Raw genomic sequence first — 8,098 nt, 5'->3', positions numbered from 1 at the left:
TGAATACTTTAGGAAGCAGTACGATTCCTACAGCCTTATTCATTTAAAGACAGGCAGAACACACCCAATTCCACCTTGGCTTCCGATGTTTCATCTCTCTAGGAGGTGAAAAGGCCACCTATTCTTTGCTGTCCTTCACAAGAATATATCTATAGTAGACACATTTATTAGTCCTGTCTCTCTTTAGCCTATCCTTTGCTTGCCACAGCTTTCCGCAGAGCCCCTTTTTATTATTATTATTTTTTTTAGAGAGAGAGTCCCGTTCTGTCACCCAGGCTGGAGTACAGTGGCGATATCTCAGCTCACTGCAACCTCTGTCCCCCGGGTTCAAGCGATTCTTCTGTCTCAGACTCCCGAGTAGCTGGGATTACAGGCGCCTGCCACTGCACCCAGCTAATTTTTTGTATTTTTAGTAGAGACGGGGTTTCACCATCTTGGCCAGGCTGGTCTTGAACTCCTGGCCTCGTGATCCACTCGCCTCGGCCTCCCAAAGTGCTGGGATTACAGACGTGAGCCACCATGCCCAGCCTGGAGCCCTTTTTAAATCTTCAGAATCTCAGATGCCCAGGCTCTGGTTGGGGGAGTGGACATTCTCTATTGTCCCCTCTGAATCACAAAACTGCTAAGAAGAAACTTTCATCCCTGGATGGTTACTAGATTATTGTTGCAGTTGGAGGATATGAGTGGAAGACTTCACATTTTGCTGTCTTGCTCTACATTTTCTTTATATTTTAAAGAAATTTTTGTTTTATTCTAATTGACTTACTGGAGGCAAGACATGTATGTCTTGTGACACATGTTGTCATGTCTGATGATGCATAATGGTTGAAAGATTTCTATAAAATGACAGTGGCTTTTGGAGACCCAGACTTGATCATCAAAGCTATGATGGAACATTCCAAAGATGTGGATTCTTTAGGGTCCATATTCTGAAGCTAATATCTCGTAAAGAGTCGAGTGAACAACAATTAGTGCAGGCAGTGCTAAATGAAGCTGACAGTCTGTTGCACCTTCTGCTACAAGTTCAAAAAGTGTCTCAAACTTTTTTAGTTTCACAGCCAGAGGAATTCTGTGTTTATTTCCAAAGATATATATTTTTTTCTATGTTTTTAGCTATCTTTGTCAGGTATGTGTGGGCTCTAAGTCAGTGATGTTAAATTATGTAAAATGTTTTCTTTAATGGGCTTGTCAATTGTTAACTTCAATAATGATGATGGTGATGATGAAAATAAAGTACTTTCAGTTTTTCTTGAGATAAAAAATATATGCTGTTTGATCAGGTGATTTTACTCTTGGGAATACATTTTATAAAAATACAAATATAAGCATGCTTGAACAAATTGTATAAAAAAGTTTATTTCAGTTTTGTTCAAAGTATCAAAAATGAGACAGAATGAATGCTTTTTGTTAGAGAAATGAATAAATCATTCTGTGTAAATTAGAGCTAACAGATAGCTTGGAGAAATACCCCATTAAAGTACTGGAAAGGAAAAAAGCAACATGCAAAAAAGTGCTTATAATGTGATCCTTTTTTCAAAAATGAATGTTGATTTTTAAAAATTCTGTATAAATGTGAACACAAACACACATAGACATATGATCTGTAATGGATTTTGATCAGGGAGAAAAATATGAATGTATATATAAGCAGTTGTTAGTATGCCTTACCTTTGGGGGTTGTCATATGTGAGTAGATGAAAGAGCTTAGACTAAGTAAATAGGAAAACTAAACTAAAAAAATTGTAATGGGAAAAAAATAAAACCAAAACATTTTAGAACTTAGGTAATAAAAGACTGTCTATTTAATCCTGGAACTAACAAGCAAGTGCAAACAGTGTTTCTCTGTGACCACTGTGGTTTTTCACATTTGGTTGCCCTGTTGAGAAACACCAAGTTCAAGTCAGGTCCAATGATAGGTCCAGAGTGGTCACCCCACTTGTTCCTTTACAAAGGGGCAAGGTCTCTGCTCCTCACATTGCCACTATTGCCCCAGGGGCAGGAAAACCAAGAGAGCCATGATTAAGGAAAATAAATGAAGGAGAGCTTATCTTACAACTCTGAGTTCCCATCTGAGAGCCTTCCGTGGCAGCTGCTGATGTTATAAATAACCCTAAGTTACCAGGAAAATGGCAGCCATTACCAGAGCCTTCCAGAGCAGGAGCCTTATGGAATAAGAAAGATCACTTTTAAGGCTCATTAGAGGAAGAACCCTTGTGTTGGTTGCTTTGGTAATTGTGAGCGAGTAGAGGTGAGGGGACAAGATAGCCTTTTAGGCTCCATTCCATTTCTCGTATTCTATCAGCTGGAACTGGGTTGCTGTATAAGGGCCAAAAAGACTTTCCAGGCTAGTTTTGGACCCATGACAAACAAGGACAGTAGTCTGAGTTTCACACCAGAGAATCTGACCATTTCATTCGTAGAGCCCACATACCGCACCTGAGAGTGATGGGCCAGCCAGGAACACACATGAAGGCCAAAGAAGAAGCAAAACAGAAACTCTATTGGCTGATGTTAGCCCGATACTCATGTCTGCATTGTAAAACAATAATTTTCAAAATGTACTTTCCACTTAGAATCATATAATTTTAGAACTTGAAAGAACTTTAAGGATTAAATTTATGAATGATCTCACTATGACATTTTGGGCCAGGCAATTTTTCTTTTTCTTTCTTTATTTTTTGAGTTGGAGTCTTGTTCTGTCACCCAGCCTGGAATGCTGTGGTGTGATCATGGCTCACTGCACCCTCCCGACTCTCCCGACTTCAGAATACCATCAAGAGGAGGATACCCATCATTTATTGGCCCATAAGTAATATAGAAGCCACTGAGACAGTATAATGAAAAAATGAGGAATGAGGGTAGTAGTTTGAGTTTCACACCACAGAATCTGACCATTTCATTCTTAGAGTCCACATACTGCACCTGAGAGTGATGGACCACCCAGGAACACACAGGAAGGCAAAAGAGGCAGCAAAACAGGCACCCTATGGCTGATGTTAGTGTGATATTCATGTCTGCCTTAGAGTTTATGAAAATGTTACATATTACAATAAAAAAATTACAGTGATGAGTAGTATAGCTTTCATAGATAGATTAATCAAGTTAATTTGAAGATTAGCATGTATTTGTTTTTTATTAACCAGGTATATTTCCTTTATTAAAATATGATAGAATTACTTCACTAAGATCCTACATAATTTAGTACATTCAGTAACACTTTATAACAAAAGATTATCTTCGAAACAGTGGACTCTTACCCAAGAATTACAAGCACTGCACAAATTACTTTAATCGCTTTTAGAAACCTTCTCTTGCAGGAAAGTTGTAGGAGCCTACATTTATGAGGTCAGCCAACAGCAGCCGACTGAATGTTTCCTAATGAATCTCTACTTCCAAATTTTTCTCAAGGGCTCTCCTTTGGTAGTTTCTTATAAGCTTTTAATTAAAATGATAATTAATTTATTCTTTTTTTGAAAGAAAATGAGCATTTCTTTTTTATATATGATATGTTCAGGTAAATAATCAAACCTTTTGAAGAATCACACACACATTTTCTTGAACATAGTAGCTTTGCAGAATGCTGACATCACTCACAGTCCTGCAGGCGACTTCCTATTCTCCCTCACAGAACATGTAACTAAGGATGAAACACCGGACTTGGGCCATGCGATCATATGGGACCAAATGGCTCAACAGGTTCATCTTTATCAGGGTTTCCCGTAAAGTACCAGGGAACCAATACAGTACCCGAGAACAAAAAGAAGTCCTGTTAATATGAATAGGCAGCTCGGAATTAGTAACTTGCCTTGAATTATATCCTCCCTCCTAAGAGTCATTAATGGAGGGGACAGAAGATGCTGAGTCTTGACTGCCCACATTAGGCATTTGCTTCACAAGCATCCCCTGCACTGAGGTATAACTGCTTATCTCCTCTCTCTTTCCTTGGCTAGTTCTGTTTCCTGTAAGCTACTTGGACTTCTGTTTATTATGATATATTTTTGTTTCATTGCCCAGACGTAAATGAGTGCCTTCCCACTAGGTTTCAGGAGTCCAACATCTTCTTGAAGAGTTGTCACTCTATGTTCTGTTGTTGCAAAATGGGGAATAACAGCAATGGAGATTCAGGCATACCAAACCCACTGTGGACTGGTACTGACAATACATCACAAACAAGGGCCTGGAATTGTCTCAGTCTACAAATGTTCACAAGGTTTTGACTCTGATCACAACCAATCAAATCTAACTCCTTATTGATGCCAAGGTGCTTTCTCCATTACCATATTCAGTATGAGCCACTATTAAACCACTTGGCAAAGCCTTCAAAAACTCAATGATGTGTGGCCAAGCAGTATGTCTCATGCTGCTGAAGTGCCCAGCAACCTATTCATAAACTTGATGGACGTACTCTTGCTCTAGTTATCAGGTTTCTTTGTCACTTTCTGGAAATGAGGGAGGAGTCTCTTTCCTCTGGCTATCATAAGCCAAAGGGTAACCCATGGGTCCGAAGGTATCTAGATTCTCCTGTCATCACCAGCCAACTCCAACAAGGCAACATAACTGGCACTGTGATACCATCTGCGTACTTAAAATCCATGACAGTCATGCCCAGCTTAATATTGATTTATGGTCAGTTGTTCAGGTTTATGTTTAATGTTACCCTCCCTCAGCTATTTTTCCAAAAAGCTATCACAAACATCAGGAAGACCCCCAGGCAAAGGCTTATCTTTATCTACGTTGTTGTTCTCACAGTGGAACTCATAACCAAAATGCTTTACTCTTCTGTGTTTCAAGCATTTTTGAAAATTTTGATGGTCCATATCTTTTGTTCAATCAACACTTTCCAAAAGAATTTTCTCATCCTCAGAAGAAATTATTTCTTCTACTACTATGAGGCCTGGTAGTAAGGCTTGAGGCCCCAATTCCTTCCATTGTGCTTTTTCCACAAAATTCAAATACAGAATAATCTTTTGTCCTAAATCATCCACTATTTCTTTCCCATTGAGGGTAACATAGGCTCTCTTAGATTCTTCTGTAGTTTTGTATCTTTCAAATGAGAAGGGCTTGTTAGGTGGTATTAAGAGAGCATCCACCAGTCCACATTTCTCTAAAACTGGGAGTAGTTGGTTTCTACTCACACCATTACCTAAACCACCATTGGCAACAACTAGCCTCTCCTCTTCAGCTCAGGCTGGATTCAGATTCTCACCCTGCAAGTGCTTTGTTCTTCGCTACCCTCTCCACTCTAGAGCCAGAAAACTGTCATGGAGACTTGCACAACGCTTCCTTTGAGCTTGGCCATGTTGGAGAAAAGCAGCGTATGTTTGTTTATAGGAGACCTGGAATATTTGTAAGTTAGTTTTGTTGGCTTGACCTATGAGGTGCTGGAAGAGATTCAAATGTTCTTTGATCTTTTCACCAGAGAACAACAACAAAAAACTTGTTCAAGCACATAACTTAGTATTTTCTGTTGTGATGAATATTAAAGTTGTTATATAATCTCTACTTTATAGTAAAATGGTATTTTTCTCCTTTATTCTTAGGAATTACTTCAACTCAAGTCCCTGTTTACTTTGGCATCTGAACTTTCACTTTATCCATTAGCTACAATTCCTTGGTTATCATTATCATTGCATAATTTTTTCTTTCTGAAGATGGATGATAGTTCTTACAGAGTGTAGGAGTCATATCTTACAGTCTAACTTGGATTTTCCTCAGCACTCAGCATGATGCCCTACGCATACATAGTTTATCACAAAATTATTTACTGAATGGTCAGAAGTTTTAAAAATGAGCCTATTTTAGAATAGGAAGCCTAGTACAGAGGAGAAGACTATGGTTTTTAGTAGTTTCTCCACAGTTAAGCCCACTTAAATTCATAAAACATTGACAAATACTGTTTTACTGCTTCTCATTGACCTTTACTGATTGGTAACATTAACCAGTATATCTTTGCTGGGATTATGATGAGATCTGGAAAAAAATGATAACAAAACTATTTTCTTTTCAAGTAGAGACCTCATATTCCTGGTAAATAAATCGACCTTGACAATAAAACACAGGCATTAAACAATGAGATGAATGAATAAGGAGTAGAAAAAATTTATGTGTAATCTTCACAATGAAACTTGAAATTATCAGAAAATAATCTTGTTGGTCCTTTTAGTGGGCACCAAACCAGTGAATTATTCAGAAAATTCATACATGAACAGAACATCCAGTTTAAAACCTATCTAGTGCCAAGGTTGACAACTTCCTCAATACTAAGAGCCAGGAATAAGACTGAGGTATGCTTGTGGGTAACAAGATGGGACTTAATACATGGGCAAGGGATAAGGCAGGAGAGAAAATGAAGACAGAGAAAAGTCAAAGGAGAAAAATTTAGCATCAGGCAGACCTAATTTGAAACTCAACCTCCAGTGAGTATCAGCTGCATGAACTTGAGAAAGTTATCTCCTTTCTTAAATTTGCTTTTTTAAAAAATCTGTAAAATAGGGATACTGTAAAAGGTAGTCACAGGAATAAATTAGCTGATGAATATGAAACAGCAAGTTTCTACTTGACAGAGAGTATTTTTGCACACGGGCTCATTTAGTGGCAAAGCACCATCTCCCTGGAAGAAAGCACAGCTGGTAAGAAAAATATTGGTACAGAAATATACACTTCTGTTTCAGAGAAGCTTTTGTAGGTTAAAGCGGTACGTTTTGCAGCTTTTAGCAGAGGTAAGCATAGCGGCTCCAGAAAATAAGAGATGAATTACTTAAAGTGGACTTTGTTCAGTCACTTAAACTAAGCTAAACCACATCTGTATTGCCCTGAAACATGCTTGAGAGCAGTGGTTCTTAAATAGTGGACAGCAAGCTAATGTGAATGGATTACAAATCAAAATAAAACAGATTATCAGGCCTCATCCTGAGCCTACTGGGTCAAAAATGAAGGGTGAAGCCTAGAAAGGAGTCACTTCCCCTGAAACACTCTCCCCACCTACCACCACTCAAAGAAAGCAACAAACTTCCCTCACTGTGAGAATTGCTGAGTTTACAAATGAAGAGAGCCCAGTGTGCAAACTAGACCAAATTATACCAGATTTGGTACCCTTGATCACATGGGCTAGGGGTTTAGACTACACTGGTCAATTCCTCAACAAAGAGTAACTGGACATTTATATCAGCGTCCTGCTTCACGTTTTTTAGGCCAATGCTACTTATATTTATCTTAACTTAGCTATAGTGAAGGCCATCTGGTTTTTATCCCAGAGCGTGTGTTTGAGATACTCTTAAAAACTTGTGTGACTTGCATGAAGTTTAGAATTTGAAAGTTGCTTCTGCCACCTACTGGATGTTTGACCTTAGGTAAATTATTTAATCTTTCTGAGCTTCAATTTTCTCTTTCATAAAATGAAGATATTAATATGATTGTGTTGTAGTAGTAAATTCCTACATTAAATGAATCCTTTCTATTACACTCAGGATCCAGAAATCTCAAATAGACAAAACTCAGGGAAACAACATTTATATAATGCTGATTAACAAAGCCTGTTTCCATCTAGAAATGCAATAATCTATAAAACCACTTTTACAGAACTTGTCATAAAATAGGTTCTCAGAAATGCCAGTTTTTTTCTTTCTCTCTCCCTAACTTATGGCCACTTTTTATGTACTTACCTTGCTTGTTATTTCGCATTGCATTATTATGATCTCTTGTATTATTACTTAATTTTCTATGTGTTCCTTGTTTTTCCAATTGCCTTTTAAACTCTTTGGAGAAAGCAAATACATCCTACATTCATGGTACTATTCCTAATGCCAAGCATGGAGCATTCCTAGTGCCAATCAGATAAAAGTGCTCAATAAAAATTTCAATTGATTGAGGGTGGAAATACTAAAAGATTGATGAAGAGAAGAGATGGGAGTTTATGGTGGGCAGAGTTAATGAAATATAGAGTAGCACTAATGCTAGGGATGTTTAGTCTCCCTCACAGTTGGGTTTTGGCTTCTGTGACATCCCATCTTCGTTACTCAAACATCGTTTATATCATAATTTGAATGTATATATATATTTTTGAATGTGTATTTGGAAAGAATTTATATAATGAAAATAT

At 37.8% G+C, this 8,098-nt stretch overlaps 1 pseudogene; it reads right to left on the bottom strand.

Moving 5' to 3' along the window:
- Positions 1 to 4,583: 4,583 nt before the first annotated feature.
- Positions 4,584 to 7,680, bottom strand: LOC105526446 (annotated as a pseudogene).
- Positions 7,681 to 8,098: the final 418 nt, after the last annotated feature.

Source organism: Colobus angolensis, unplaced genomic scaffold (assembly GCF_000951035.1).
Source record: "Colobus angolensis palliatus isolate OR3802 unplaced genomic scaffold, Cang.pa_1.0 Scaffold59, whole genome shotgun sequence".
Taxonomy (NCBI): Eukaryota; Metazoa; Chordata; class Mammalia; order Primates; family Cercopithecidae; genus Colobus; species Colobus angolensis.
Note: the sequence above shows the minus strand (reverse complement) of the source record. Positions and strands in the feature narration are given on the sequence as shown.